This window comes from Leucoraja erinacea, chromosome 21 (genome assembly GCF_028641065.1).
Source record: "Leucoraja erinacea ecotype New England chromosome 21, Leri_hhj_1, whole genome shotgun sequence".
Lineage (NCBI taxonomy): Eukaryota > Metazoa > Chordata > Chondrichthyes > Rajiformes > Rajidae > Leucoraja > Leucoraja erinaceus.
The window spans coordinates 28,992,395-29,009,279 of record NC_073397.1 but is presented as its reverse complement, the minus strand read 5'-3'; the positions used below and the strand labels follow the sequence as shown (position 1 = coordinate 29,009,279).

At 41.9% G+C, this 16,885-nt stretch overlaps 1 long non-coding RNA gene across 3 annotated transcripts in view; it reads right to left on the bottom strand.

Moving 5' to 3' along the window:
• Nucleotides 1-16,885, bottom strand: part of LOC129707449 (uncharacterized) — a 67,970-nt gene that overhangs the window by 15,305 nt on the left and 35,780 nt on the right. The window contains exon 1 of one of the 3 annotated variants that reach the window (XR_008725186.1): nt 3,593-4,759. The exons of the other annotated variants lie outside the window; for them this stretch is intronic. This is a non-coding gene — a long non-coding RNA (uncharacterized LOC129707449). Of the gene's footprint in view, nt 1-3,592; nt 4,760-16,885 lie in introns of those variants that run through there. 3 annotated transcript variants of the gene reach the window in all.

The window sequence follows — 16,885 nt, the reverse complement described above, 5'->3', positions numbered from 1 at the left end:
AACTAGAGAGTGGCCCTGACCTCCCATCTACATAATTGGAGACCCTCGGACTATCATTAATCAGACGTTACTGGACTTTAGCTTCCGCTAAACATTATTCGCTTTATTCTGTATCTGTACATTGTGGACGGCTTGATTGTAATCTTGTATAGTTTATTCGCTGACTGGATAATATGCAGCAATAAAGCTTTTCACGGTACCTTGATGCATGTGACAACAAACTAACTAAACTAAAACTAAACTAAGTGGTAACGTACCTCGTACACTGGGCATGCACTCTGACATCTCCAGATCCATACAGGCATGCCTCACCATCCAGGATAACACCAATGTCCCTGCTTTTCACTGTACCTCGATACACGTGACAATAATATACTAAACTGAAAACTAAACTAAGGAGCACCCTACGCCATAAACTACCAAGCTGCCCCTTCCACCATGCCACATCCTACTCAAACTGCTCTGCCCATACCAGCCTCATCAATCACATTAGGACCCATAGATCTGGAGTAAACTCATCATTCTCAACTCTGAGGGATTATCCGAAGAAGGTGAGGAGATTTGGATCTTGAACAAACCCAAAAAGTGGCCACAGATTTGCTTTTAATGCGTTTTATTAATTGTAAATCGTGACCATATGAAAACCTGGAGCTCTCTTCTATCGATTGCAAGATCCTTGCCCTGTTTGAGAAGGAAGAAAATCTCTGGAGACAGGAGTGAATCCCCCACTGGTTACTGGACCTTAGAGCTGACAGGAAAGGGAGTTTCACTTTTCATTGTGAAATTCTGGATCTCACATCAAGCCTGAAGTGAGTTCAAGTTGAAAGGAGGAAAGCATATAGTTCGAAGAATGAAACATGATTATCCATACATTAGATGACAGCTAAAATTACCGCTTTGTGTGTATACACATGCTTTAACCTTAATGTGCCGGGAGAAAGGTGTATGTATGTGCAGAACAATGATTGCAAAAATACATTTGGTGTGTGTGAATGACATCCATTGAAGATGATCTTGAATTTACTCCGCCCCATTTTTCTCCCCCACTTTGTACTGTTTGATCCACAGCTGCCTTACTCTTGACAAGGGTTCTGATCTGTTCCTGTTAACATCAGTGAACAATTTGTCCCCAGGCCGGAAACAGGTAACATCTGTCAGTGGAATTCAAAGCACCTGCTTCCTTAAAAGATTTTTCAAACCTAAACCAAAAAAGATTTTTCATTCCTGAAGGAACTTCACCAGCAAATGTACAAAATGAAAACATTGCGGGATTATATCCAAATGGCAATGGAATGATTAAATTGATGCAAACACACACGCACACATACATACACACACGCGCTCACATACGCACGCGCGCACACATATACACACACACGCGCACACTCACACGCACACACACATACCCTCACAAACACGCGCGCACATGCACGTACACACACAAATGCGCACACACACACGCACGCATGCACACGCACGCACGCACACACGACAGGCGCACACACACACAACACGCACACACACACACACACACACACGCACACACACTCACACACACACACACATGCACACACACACACACACAAACACACAAACACATATATACACCCACACATACACACACACACACACACACACACCCAGCACACACGCACACACACACACTCACAGTATCTGAGATCTCCACTGAGATTAATCAATTTTGAGGATGACTTTTAGAACTGCGCAAACAGATGTTTATTAGTGTTGTGCTGTTTTAATTAAAATTATACCATGTGCTTGGATCTTGAAACCATCCTAAACCCAGACCCAAACTCCCTGGTCAACTCGTCCCTTCCTACCCAAATCATCCCCTCCCCAGGTACTTTCCCCGGCAACCGCAGGAGATGCAACACCTGTCCCTTTACCTCCCCCCCTCGACTCCATCCAAGGGCCCCAACAGTCTTTCCAGCTGAGGCGGAGGTTCCCTTGCACCTTCTCCAACCTCATCTAGTGTATCCGCTGTTCCAGGTGTCAACTCTTGTACATCGGAGAGACCAAGCGCAGGCTCAGCGATCATTTTGCTGAATACCTCCGCTCAGTCCGCCTTAACTTACCTGCCGGTTGCTCAGCACTTTAACTCCCCCTCCCACACCCCTGATATCAGTCTGAAGAAGGGTCTCGACGCGAAACGTCACCCATTCCTTCACTCCAGAGATGCTGCCTGTCCTGTTGAGTTACTCCAGCATTTTGCGTCTACCTTTGATTTAAACCAGCATCTGCAGTTCTTTCCCGGACAAAGAAATAGAACATCTCTTTGTCATAAAAATACCAGAAGCTATCTCACACTGTTAAAATAAAACAGCGACAGATTATAATGAAGATGAAGAATTGTATGTTGCAAATAAAGTAGTAGCTAAGCATATGTACAAAGAGGATTAATAAGCAATGAAATTACACTATCAAATGCTTGATGTAGTGGCAACTGGTCATCTTGTTCTTTAGTTTTCTCTCACTAGTGCTCTTGCATTATCGGCCATGTTATGCTGCCATTTTGTTCTGTCTCTAAGGCATCAACAGTCCATCATTACTTCCCCCAGCTGGCCTTTTTTCAATATTAACGCCAGATAGCAAGATATTCCTTCTTCATTAAAGGTCTTGCAAACTAATTCCTCCTCCCAACCAGGAACTTTCTGGATTCAGTTTTTGTTTAGACATTTTTGCAACAGCTCCTGTTAACTTTCCTGTCTATGTTGAAAAGCTCACATTAGAGCAGGCAGCTTGAAATGAGCAACAATTATCATTGAGATTCCTTCCATTTAACTTATTTGACGTTTTCCTTGTTTTTCAGCACAACTTAACAACGTTGCACACGTCTGATGTGACTGGATTCTTGATGTTTTCCTTTTTTACCTTAGTTTAGAGATACTGCGCCGAAACCGGTCCTCAACCAACCAAGCCGGCACCGGCCAGTTATCCCCGCACACCAGCACTATCCTACACACACTAGGGGCAATTTACAATAGTTCACCAAGCCTATTAACTTACAAACCTGTGGGTTGTTGGAATGTTGGACAAAACCGGAGGTCCCAGAGGAAGCCCACACAGATCACGGGGAGAACGTACAAAATGTGTACAGACCGCACCCTTGGTCAATATTGAACTAGGGTCTCTGGTGCTGTAAAGGGCCTGTCCCACTTGGGCGTCATGTGTGCGTCATGCAGGTGGGGCGCTAAGATTTTGTGAATCCCAAAATCCCTGGGGCACCGCGCGCGACCGCGCATCACTGCCTACACCATGCGCCACGCTCCATGCACGCGTAATGCGTGACACGTAAATGACGCACAAAGGACACGCCCTCAAGGCAGCAACTCTACCACTACGCCAAGTGCCACCTCTAGGTGTTTTGCATAACTAATTCAGTAATGAAAGGACAAAGTAATAACAATACAACATTTAACATATTACTTCTAATTAAGATGGATACACAAGTCACCAGAACATGATGCAGAAGCAAAAATGTGTGGATTGCATGATCAACATTTTGCTTAAAAGGTTCAATTACAACAATCCATTAAAAGCAGAAATTCAGCAGTATAAAAAAGGAACCAACCTCATGGAATTAAATGTTCCCAACCGGTCTTCATCTGAAGTTGTTGATTTACACATCGGAGCAGTGACCACGCAGATTTATTTCTCTCTCGGGGACAACAATTCTGAGTTTAATGACAATATTCCTGATGGAGGGATTAACTAACTCAGAATAGGCCACAGACTGAATTCAAGACCTTCTCTTGTTTGTATGACCTTTGCCACCTAAACAGTGCACTTACATTGTAAGCCATCAGAGGACTAAATGCTCTTCCATATGCATATGCATCTCAAAATGCATAATTTCATCTCTTGCAAATGTCCTTTGGAAATATTCCCTTCCCCCTGAACTTTAAATATTATAATTGTTTACTAAAGCATGTTGTTGTAAAACTAACATTTTACATTTTGGTTTAATTCTGTTTAATAAATAGTTACATTGGAAAGTAGCCAACATCCAACATTTTTTTTTTTTAAAGGAATAGTTTAACATAACACATCTGGAGAAAACCTGTATGGGGTCAGATGGATTCAAGGAAGAATGGTTGGACAACATCCAAGCTTCTTACCCCTATCATTCTAGTGAATGGTCATTATGATTCATAACAAGACCACATTGAGATTTCATTATGAATTCTTTTGAGATCGACAATAACCATACTACAAACCAAACCAAAGTGAAGAAAATGTTAATTATACTGGTCCACTTTTCTCCTACCAAATGGTAGATTTGATATTGTTATTATGAATAATGTAATAAAAACATCATTAAAAGTTCATATCGGAAAAATATGTGGTTTTCTTTCAGATTCTTTTGTGCTCTCGAAGTAATAGCTTCTCTTCCATTTTACATCTCCCCCATGGTATAAAATAGGTAGAGCTGAGGTCAGTGATTCAGAGTCATTTCCTCTTTCATTACTTGGCAATGTACCTCTGCCTCCTGTTAGCTGTCAGGAAACCGTCTTTACTGTACATATGAAATTAGTCCAATAAAATGATATCAAATTGTTTTCCACTCCAGACAGCATTTCCCCCCTAACTATTTTTTCCGTCGATTGGGAAGCATAATAATAATAATAATAATAAATTTTATTTATGGGCGACTTTCAAGAGTCTCAAGGACACCTTACAAAAATTTAGTAGGTAGAGGAAAAATATGTAAGGGGAATGAAATAAATAGTAGAGACATGACTAGTACACAAAGTTAAGACAGAATTCAATTCAAAACACAATATGAGGCAATTAATGCACAGATGAAAAGGGAGGGGGACATGGGGCTAAGGATAGGCAGAGGTGAAGAGATGGGTCTCGAGGCGGGACTGGAAGATGGTGAGGGACACGGAATTGCGGATCAGTTGGGGGAGGGAGTTCCAGAGCCTGGGGGCTGCCCTGGAGAAGGCTCTGTCCCCAAAACTGCGGAGGTTGGACTTGTGGATGGAGAGGAGACCGGCTGATGTGGGTCTGAGGGACCGTGAGGGTTGGTAGGGGGAGAGGAGGTCAGTGAGATATGGGGGGGCCAGATGGTGGAGGGCTTTGTAGGTGAGGATAAGGATTTTGTAGGTGATCCGGTGGGAGATGGGAAGCCAGTGAAGTTGTTTGAGGACTGGAGTGATGTGATGCCAGGATTTGGTGTGGGTGATGAGTCGGGCGGCTGCGTTCTGGACCAGTTGGAGTCGGTTGATGTAGGTGGAGCTGATGCCAAGGAGAAGTGAGTTGCAATAGTCCAGTCGGGAGGAGATGAAGGCATGGATGAGTCTTTCAGCAGCGGGAGGTGTGAGAGAGGGTCTGAGTTTGGCGATGTTGCAGAGATGAAAGAAGGAGGTTTTAATGACGTGGCGGATGTGAGGCTCAAGGGAGAGGGTGGAATCAAAGATCACGCCAAGGTTGCGGGACTGGGGAGATGGGGAGACAGTGGTGCCGTCGATGGTGAGAGTGGGGTTATTGATTTTGCTGAGTGTGGCTTTGGAGCCTATGAGGAGGAATTCTGTCTTATCGCTGTTGAGTTTGAGGAAGTTATGTTGCATCCAGGTTTTTATAGCTGACAAACAGGAGTTGATATGGGAGAGGGAAGGGGGGGGGGTTGTGGGGGGATTTGGTGCCAAGGTAGATTTGGGTGTCATCGGCGTAACAGTGGAAGTCCAGGTTGAAGTGGTGGAGTATCTGACCAAGGGGGAGGATGTAGATGATGAAGAGGAGGGGGCCGAGTACGGTGCCTTGGGGAACGCCTTGAGTGACTGGGGCTGTAGCAGAGGTGTGGTTGTGGAGAGAGATGAAGTGGGATCTGTTGGCCTCATGGCCAGCATGGCCTCTTCTGAGGTTTGACTTTTGCCTATCATCAGTCATTACGTTTCGGACTAGATAGAAAAAGTTGGACAGAAAACAATAAATAATTAAAGTCATCATCGACAACCGGGTTATGATTTTGAAGCTGGTTGGGGCACCGGTGGGTCTTTTAGGAAGGTCAGGTTCGTTGAAGGCAGATGCACAATTAAAAATATACTCAAAATGCTGGGGCAACTCAGCGGGACAGGCAGCATCTCCGGAGAAAAGGAATGGGTGATGTTTCGGGTCGAGATCTTTCTTCAGACCCTCCTTCATCGTTGATGGTGAGATACGCAAGCGTGAATATTGTTTGTTTGCATAATATAAATTACATCACAGTGCTTGAAAGAAGACTAGGAGCAAAACTGAAGTACCGCATGACTCTGAAGGATCAAAATCACGAATGAAAACTTTTCATTTCTGAAAGTCAAATTAATCAAATAAAAACAAACTATAAAGTTTGAGTGTAAAATCAGAATGTCCCTGAGAGAGCAAAAATTGTAAATCCATTAGGACTATTTACTTGTTCCTCTGCAAGGTTTATTGCATTGATCAGACTTTATGGTTATTCGAATAACACTGTACCTTAATGGTACACATGACAATAAAAGACCTTGAAACCTTGAATTTGCATTTCTTTACAGCAGAACACAATAATGTGACTGGGCAGAGTTTCCTGTTAAGGATATGGTCCCGTGTAGGAAAGAACTGCAGATGCTGGTTTAAACCAAAGATAGACACAAAAAGCTGGGGTAACTCAGCAGGTCAGGCAGCATCTCTGGAGAAATGGAATAAGTGACGTTTCGGGTCAGAACCCTTCTTCCGACCCGAAATGTCACCTATTCCTGTTCGTCAGAGATGCTGTCTGACCCACTGGGTTACTCCAGCCTTTTGTGTCTATCTTAAGCATAGGATCAGCCCTACCACTGGTTATCCACCCAGGAAATCCAATAGCAGAAAGATAAAAATGTGTCTCCAGAAATACAATACAACTTTGCCGCATTTAAGTTCAATCTGTGCAATATCTCCTCTATTTTGTGTAAACTGGCTTTAAATATAGCACAATAATGTTCTGAGCCTTACTAAACAAATCTTATCCCATGAGTTTCATCTTCCACACCAACAGTTGTCCCATGTGCTACCAAACTTCAGGTGTGCATGAAATGAGAAAAGGTATACTCCAATTTAGTAACGATAGTACAATAGTATAACAGTACAAAATAGCACGGGTGTCAGGGGATATGGGGAGAAGGCAGGAGAATAGGGTTAGGATGGAGAGATAGATCAGCCATGATTGAATGGTAGAGTAGACTTGATGGGCCGAATGGCCTGATTCTGCTCCGATCATTTATGACCTTATGACCTCAGCCAGCAGAAATCTTTTCTCCTCAATGCTGAATGTAACTTGGCAATGACAATGTAGGTTGGGCTGGAAGTCATAGTTATTAAAGAACATTGACAACCAAGTCGTAATGTCTACATTGTTTCGACCACCGACGGAGCAGGCTAGACCTTTCAAATTAAATTGCACAGTTGAGGTTCAAGAACCATGTCGATGTAAAGAATTCATTCTCAGTGGGTTTTTAACCTGATACATCGACCATGGCAGTGTGTGCAAAGTAAGTGAGCTCAAAAAAATCATGTCGACTTTTCAGGACTTGTCACAGACTGTCTTAAGAACTTAGTATAAATATTGCTGTAATGCAAAGCATAGCTCAGCATATGACTAAGTTCTTACAGGGCTGAATGAATTGAAATTACAATTATTGCTCATAGCTAATGCTATCTACACCGCCATAGACATAGACCTAGTACAGGCTCTCTGACCATGTAGGTTTCCTCCAGGTGCTCCTGTTTCCTCCCACATCCTAATGCTGTGCAGGCATGCAGGTTATTTGGCCTTTGCAAAAAATGCTCTTAATGTTTAGGGAGTGGATGCAAATGTGGGATATCATAGAACGGGTGTGAATGGGTGAGCGATGGTTGGCGTGGAAATGGTGAGCCAAGACGGCCTGCTTCCATGCTGTATCTTTCAATCGATCACTTTATTTTCATTAGAGGTGATTTTGAACCTGCATCAAAATCTCCAGCTTCTATAGACTTTAGACTTCAGAGATACAGCATTGATGCAGGCCCTTCAGCCCTTCCGAATCCGTGACGATCAGCGATCACCCTGTACACACTTGAACCCTCTTACACACTGGGTACAGTTTACAATTTTACCAATTAACCAATAGACCTAACCTATAGAAACCAGAACATAGAAACGTCTTAGGGAATTGGGAGCCTGCACCCCATTCAACACATGGCTGATTCCAACTCAGTTCTCTCTCTCCAAGTCATCAGTCTAACTCCCTCTTAAATATGGCTAACTGGCCTCAACTACAGAGAATGAGAACCACTGGGGACTTCAATCAAAACCCTGATTATGTTCTCTCTCTAAGTCCCATAATATGACTACATGAAAACCAATGGAACCCATAGGTACACAAAAAAATGCTGAGAAACTCAGCGGGTGCAGCAGCATCTATGGAGCAAAGGAAATAGGCAACGTTTCGGCCCGAAACGTTGCCTATTTCGTTCACTCCATAGATGCTGCTGCACCCGCTGAGTTTCTCCAGCATTTTTTGTGTACCTTTGATTTTCCAGCATCTGCAGTTCCTTCTTAAACAAAGGAACCCATAGGTTAGTCTAGGTGAGAAAAGAAATGAAGATAGTCCTCCTAATTCCACTGTTGGTTATGCTCTATAGTGATTTAATTTAGTTTAGTTTATTGTCACGTGTACCGAGGTATAGTGAAAAGCTTCTAACCAGCGTACTAACCAGTGAGCGGAAAGACTACATGGGATCACAATTGAGCCATCCACAGAGTACAGCTTCACGATAGAGGGAATAATGTTTAGTGCAAGATAAAGTCCAATACAGTCCAATTAAAGATAGGCTGAGGAACTCCAATGAGGTAGATAGTAGCTCAGGATTACTCTCTGGTTGTTGATGGGATGGTTCAGGTGCCTGATAAGTAAGTAAGTAAGTATGTAAGTAAGTAAGTTTATTGGCCAGGTTTATTGGCTCCGCCCACAAGTAACAACATGATATACAATGACATTTACGAATGACTCAGAAAACACTAAACATTAATAATAATAAGACATTAATTTTAAAACACCATTGATCAAGCAGGTGAACCAACAAAATACCAGATCAAAGGGAGGTTACAGATTTTTGGCTGTTGAGTAGATCAACTACTCGTGGATAAAAACTGTTTTTATGTCTGGCTGTGGCAGCTTTGACAGTCCGGAGTCGCCTTCCAGAGGGAAGTGATTCAAGGAGTTTGTGGCCAGGGTGAGAGGGGTCAGAGATTATCTTGCCCGCTCGCTTCCTGGCCCAGAATCATTCGTGCTATGCTCCTTATCAATTGTTATATGGTTATATGTTGATATCATTTAAAAATAAATTGGATAGGCGTATGGATGAGAAGGGAATAGAGGGTTATGGTATGAGTGCAGGTAGGTGGGACTAAGGGAAAAAAGTTGTTCGGCACGGACTTGTAGGGCCGAGATGGCCTGTTTCCGTGCTGTAATTGTTATATGGTTTTATATGGTTATAAGATACAAAATGGAATAAATCAAATGAAATGCAGATTTTAAAATCTCAGCTATTGGCAGTGAATTTGTCAAGCAATTTCTTTTGACATCATTGATCCCCAGTTATTCAATCCCAAACATTGCATTAGGAAACATTCATCATTATTGCAATTCCAATTGCCACAAAACCACTTTGAGAACATTCAGAAGTTGTGCTCGAATTACCAAAATACTGTAATTCTACACTGGTGGAGGTGAAAGTTATTAGATAAGACGGTGTTTCAACAACCTCATCTGTCCTCTCAAATGGGAACAAAACATTCAATGGCACCCTTAGTTAAAGTAACAAGAGAATTCTCCTGGCATGCTGACCAACATCTGTCCTCAGCTAATATTAAAATGAATAGTGAATTAGTACCTTACTATTGGTAGGAACTTGCTGTCATGTGTGGTATGATCACAACTCTGTATGGTGTGATCTGCCTGGATAGCAGAAGGATTTTCACCTTATCTTGGTACATGTGACAATTTGTTTAGTTTAGTTTAGTGATACAACATGGAAACAGGCCCTTCAGCTCACGCTGACCATCGATCACCATTAACACTATTTCTATGTTATCCCACTTTCGCATCCACTCCCTGCACTAGGGGCAGTTTTCCTTAAAGCCAATTAACCTACAAACCCGCACATCTTTGGGATGCGGGAGGAAACCAGAGCTCCTTAAGTAAACCCATGCAACAACCATAATAAATCAATACCAGTCTCGATACCAAAACCAATTTGGTTGCTACTTGGACTATTCTATTGACTATTCCACCTCAAAGAATCAGTGCCATCCAGGGCACCACTTGTGCATGTACAGGCCAGCAAATACTGGAAAAGCAACTGGATGGCATGGTGGCACAACTGGTCGAGCTGCAGCCTCACCGAGACACAGGTTCCACCCTAACCTTGGGTGTTGTCTGAATGGAGTTTGCATGTTCTCCCTGTGACTGCGTGGGTTTCCTCCGTGTCCTCAATTTTTCTCCCTCATCCCAAAGAGGTGCGAGTTTGTAAGTTAATTAGCTCTGTAAAATGCCCCTAATGTGCCGAGAAAGTGGGACAACATCGAGCTAGTGTGAAGGGGTGATCGATCGATCGATGGTTGGTCAGTGTGGACTCGGTGGGCAGAGAGACCCGTTTCCAAGCTATATTTTACAATTCCATTCAAAGTGACCCCAGACAAAGAATGGGGAAGGAGCAGGTGAGGGGGATAAATGAGTATGGACTGGAGTCCAGCTTGTGGGCAGTCGGATTGTGTATGTACCCCTAATCTATACATTTCCAAATTGAGCGCCGGTGAATAAACCAGATTTTTAACTATTTAAGATTGGTGAGGATAGAATGGGGATGGCTGATGGATGCTTTTATACCTGTCCATTTTCTAGCGCAATCTGGATTAAAATATCACTCATTCGCTGAGATGCTGAGAACAGCTTTGAGTTCACCATTTTCATGAAAGGAGGGGAACACCGAAGAAGGAGGGTTACGTTTCAAATGCCTAATGTGTCACAGTGAAAATAATCAGCGAGAGTGAAGATAAACTTACAGAATATAACGCCATCAATTGCTAAAGGGGCAGCACGGTGGCGCAACGGTAAGTTGCTGCCTTGCAGCACCAAAGAACCAGGTTCGATCCTGACTACGGATGCTGTATGTACGGAGTTTGTACATTCCCCCCGTGACCTGTGTGGGTTATCTCCAGGTGTTCCGGTTTCCTCCCACACTTAAAGGATGTAGAGGTTTGTAGGCTAGTGGCTAGGTAAAATTGTATATTGTCCCTAGTGTGTGTATGACAGTGCTAGTGTGTGGGGATCGGTGGTCGGAGCAGATGTGGTGGGCCAAAGGGCCTGTTTCTGTGCTGTATCAATAATCTAAACTAGACTAGACTAGACTAAACTAAACTAAAGATGGAGAATGAAGAATCAATTGAGAACTAAGTAAATGCCTCCCATGCATAATACTTATGAAGTTTTGAAGATGTTCCAGAGGAAATCCACATACCAATTTGCTAAAACTTTTATTTTAATTCTGCTTCCAATATTCCTTCTTTTATATATTTGCATACATATGCTTCATGGTACAATTCTAATAAGTTTGAAATACTTCACTATAACGTTCCCCGGGGTGATGATTTCATAGTTGATGATTGTACATTACCTCACTGTGCCTCTGAACTATAACAGAGAAAGCTTTACAAGTAAAAGAAAGGAATGGACTAATAACAATGATAGATTAAACCCAGGGGGTGCCTGGTATTCCTTCTTCACTCCCGGCTGATGGCAGCGCTGAGTGACAGCTACATGACAACTGAACTATCATCAGTACTAATGTGTAGCAGTTGGATACATTCCAGAAAAGAGGTATATTATCAAGATTTATATTTCAAAAAATAAATGACTGGGCCACTACCAGCTGCTCTATTAAAGTATGAAAACAGAACTCTAATGTGTCAATTTTGATTAAATGTAATTATTTTTGCATATGTTTGGGTGATGCGATTAAAGTTTGGCTTCATGAATGTTCTGTTTAGTTTTAGTTGAGTTTAGTTTACTTTAGTTTAGCTTAGTTGTGAGATACAGCGTGCAAACAGGCCCTTCGGCCCATTGAGTCCAGGCCGACCAGTGGTCACCCCTGCACTAGTTCTGTCCTACACATCTGGGAAAATTTACAGACGTTAATTAACCCACAAACCTGCACGTCTTTGGAATGAGGGAGCAAACCGGTGGACCCAGAGAAATCCCATGCAGTCACAGGGAGATTGTTGCAAACTCCGTACAGACAGCACCCGTAGTCTGGATTGAACCCGGCACTAAAAGGCAGCAACTATAAATGTTGTGTTGTAAAGCACTATTGTAAAGTGCATGGTAGGTGTAGATTTTCACTGGGGCCTTACAAAAAGATTTAAAAACACAAGGCGCTCTTTTCTCCGTCCTATCCTATTGTTAACTTATGGCTTTCCTGGATGCGGTTTATTAATTTTTGATGTCATGAGAAAATTGGAATGATTTTCAATTTAGGCCATTTTAGAACAGCATTCATTTTGCAAACTCAGATCTGCAGTACATTTGGACGGCACGGTGGCGCAGTGGTAGATTTGCTGCCTTTCAGCGCCAGAGGCCTGGGTTCGATCCTGACTATGGCTGCTGTACGGAGTTTGTACGTTCTCCCCGTGACCATGTGGGTTTTCACCAGGTGCTCTGGTTTCCTCCCACACTCCAAAGACGTGCAGGTTTGTAGGTTAATTGGCTTCTGTAAATTGGCCCTAGTGTGTAGGATAGAGCTAGTATACGGGTGATTGCTGGTCGGCACAGACTGGGTGGGCCAAAGGGCCTGCTTCCACGCTATATCTTTAAACAAAATTAGTTGCACTGTGGATGGCTTGATTGTTTTCACACATGACCTTTTCTTTGACTGGCTAACACGCAAACAAAACATTTTCACTGTACTTCAGTACATGTGACAAAAATAAACTAAACTAAACTAAACAATCAAGGACATAGCCTTCATTCAACAGAGCTCTCTCCTTTGCCCATCTATCTTTTTACACTCTATCTACTTTATAAAGCCCTTTAAAACAGACTTCTTGGACTCACCTCCGGAATCTTCACTTGTCTCCAAACTATTCTTTGCAGGGCCTTGTGTTGAGGTGTGGCTGGAGTAAGTAAAGATGCAGTTGCTGCTTAAGATGTTGGATTATTTATAGGCATCAGTATTATACAGTATTAAGACAGAACTCTAACTTCTGTGCTAAAATTATGGCTAAGGTAGGGTTGAATGGGATTGATGTCCTCCATCTGTCAATGCAAGGTATTAAAACCAAAAGAGTCCAAAACTGCAGGCAAGCAGAAAATGTTTCTAACAAGTTAAAAATGAAGAGACAAGTACTTTAGTCTGCATACAGTAGTCGTATTTTACAGATTCCTCTGTGACATTAACGTGGCTTAGAATAAACAGTATGGCGAGGGATACAGGCACTAGAATGGGTTGCTCCCGGTGCTTATATCAAAGTTAATGAAATAAAGTTGAAGAGCCCATTGACAGGTACAGAAGAATGATCAAGTACCATATGTTTTGATGTTTCTATCAGTGCAACCTTACTCACCAAACCCCACTTTGAAGATAAGTGCCCACATTAAATTAAAAACTTTGCGTCTTTCGTTGCCAATGAGACAAGTTACTGGATTACAATTTAATGGAGTTTGTTGCTGCAATTTAAACCCCCCAGAGACATTGATAACCTTTCAAATGATATGAACACCGTGACTGTGTTAAAGAAATGTATCTTAAATCTCCTTTGTCATTAATCTTTGTGATAATATTTAGCATTAGGGACCTGTTCACAGGAAATCTTCTCTTGTTTGAATATAGTTAATTTTTGCATGTTTTTGAAAAGTTATCCCTTTCCCTTATCATTCCACTGTGATTTGTAGTTCCTTTTAACATGTGATTAATATCTCAGTTTTCAAACCATGTGTATTGTCTATTAGTCTTCATGGTTTTCTCAACTTTCTGCATGCTGCAAAAACGAATTGACTACATGATACAAGAGACAGCTTTCTTTTACTGATTATTGCTGGGCCTTTTTTTATTTGGGGTTTGTTTTACCTTTGAATTTTCAGTTCTAATTAAGGATTTACATTCGTTATATTAAATAGTATTTCATCTGAACAATTTATGGAAATTTTCCACATTTTCTTGCATTTTCAGGCAATAAGGTGTAGATTTATTACAGTCTAATATAGCCAATAGTCCTGGTTTGGAATAGCTCCTACAGCAGACTGAAGTAAACTAATTTTCCAGTGTTTCCTGGCAAATGCTGCTGGCCTTGCCTCTCTCTACCTCAGCAAGGTCAGCAGCATAATCAAGGACGAGTCGCACCCCGGCCATTCCCTCTTCTCCCCTCTCCGCTGGGAAAATGGGATAGGTGTGTGAAAACGCAGACCTCCACGTTCAGAGACAGTTTTTATCCCAGCTGTTTACCAGGCAACTGAACCATCCTGCCGCAACCAGAGAGCAGTGCTGAACTACTATCTACCTCATCGGGGACCCTCGGACTATCTTTGATTGGACTTTACTGGTTTTACCTTGTACTAAACGTCATTCCCTTATCATGTGTCTGTACACTGCGAATGGCTCGATTGTAATCATGTATTGTCTTTCCACTGGTAAGCACGCAACAAAAGCTTTTCACTGCATCTCCATACCTAAATTAAACAAAATAACATGACCAGCTTTCCCTCAATGGTTCATCAGCAACTTATTTATCGGACTCCAATTTTTCATTCCTTATGAAGACCAAATGGTCGAATGAAGTTCCTGGCAGTCTGCTGTTAAATCCACCCAATAAACATGGGCTGGGTTACATCTGATACAGATTCAGTGACGTTATTTACTGTAATGGAGAGGAATGGCTGTAAGGCTTAGAAGTAATTTTACAGTGTACAGCATACATTGTTTTGAAGTTAAGTAATAAGAAGTTAAGAAATAAATGTATCAAATTGTTTCAAATGTTTCTAGTAATTTAAGTGTTTTAGATCATTTTTATTTTCTAAAAATAAATGTAATTTAAAGATTATTTATAATAGCATGAAATATTGTAAGCGTTTTTTCATGTATGTCGATATGCAGTGTAACTACTCAAAATTCTTGACAGCTAGTTAAGCTGGAGGCGTGGCACAAGCTATTGTTGAAGAATTTCTGGGGGTAAGCTTATTCTGGCTCTGAGATCTGCACATATTAATTGCCACAAGGATCTGAACTTTATTTTATTACATTGAGTATTGTGTTTACAAACCTCTTGTGCTGCTGTAAGTGAGAATTTCATTGTTCCGTTTCAGTACATCTGACAATAAAACACTCTTGACTCTCCAGACTTGAACTACATACGATGTCGTCAATCAGGTCAGACCCAACTTCCTTCTCTTTTCCTCCTTAAGATGCCTTTTGAAACCTACCTCTGTCTAAGGTAGTAGGAAGGAACTGCAGATACTGATTTATACCAAAGATAGACACAAAATGCTGGAGTAACGCATTATGCTGGGTCAGACAGCATCTCTGGAGAAAAAGAATATGTGACTTTTGGGTCAGAACCCTCCTCCAGACTCTTCTTCAATTCCACCCCAACATGCCACCTATTATTTTTCTCCAGAGATGCTGCCTGACACGTTTTGTTACTCCTGCATTTTGTATCCCTCCTATGACTAAGGTAGAAGGGGCAACTTTGTTCCATTAAGGTGCCATATAAATGCATGTTGATGTTATTTTAATTTTGTCATATATTCAGTAAAAAATCTACTTAACAGTCAATTCTGGAAGTGATGATTCCATTGAATGAGTGTTGGTGGCAGGGTTTCTTAAGCCCTCTGTACATGAGGTGATATGTGCTCCTGAGCCCCCTTTGCCCCAAGGTCGGAGCATGGTCTCCTCCAGCTTAACGAGCTGAACTTACAAAGTCTCCTCTTCTGAGTTGGAGTCATCCCACCAGTTCTTTGGCTTGAAGAGATGAACACCATTTAGTATGCTTTCCAATTCCCTATCACTGGAAGCTTGAACTGAGAGTGAGAATGGTGAGGATAGAACATATAAGATGGGATATGTGGAGGCGGGGGGCAATTTTAGGGCGAATGTATGTGTGTGCATGTGTATGTATTTGTATGTTTGAGTTTGGCTTATAGTCACATGTATCGAGGTACCTGTGTGTGGGTGTGTATGTGCGTGGGTCTATGTATATATGGGGGTATAGCATAACTTTGTGATACATCTTTCAGCATCAGTGCTTACTGAGGGGTACTCATTCCTCGTGTTGATGACTTTCACTATTTCCTCTCTGGCTCTACGCGTCTATCTGTGGTCTTGGTGGATCTCCTGTGGCCCTTGATGCATCAGTCCTTCCTGCCGGTGTAGATGTCACATATTAGGACATCTAACATGTCAACTCAATCATAAATTTAAAAAAAATAACCTGAAGTAACTATGTTTATACTAAAATTGGAGAATCTTTTAGTACTATAAAATTAAATTGGGATTTGTGGTCATTTGGTTTATTATTGTTACGTGCAGTGAAAAACATTAGTTTGTGAGCTAGCCAGTTACTTGATGCTGTACATGAGTACAATTGAGCCATACACAAGCACAACAGGTAGGGCAATGAGAAAACTACCAGAAAATAAACTGTTGCAGTCACCTGCAAAAATCATTCCAATTTAAACATTATGTCCTGAATTAACATGGCAGAACCCATAGGGGCTTTTCCTGTTTTCTATTTAACTACACTGTACTAACAAAATCCTCCGTCATACGCACTCGGAAGAAAGCACTTGCGACAGGAAGGACACAGGAAATGTGACGATGTATTCAGGACATTGCC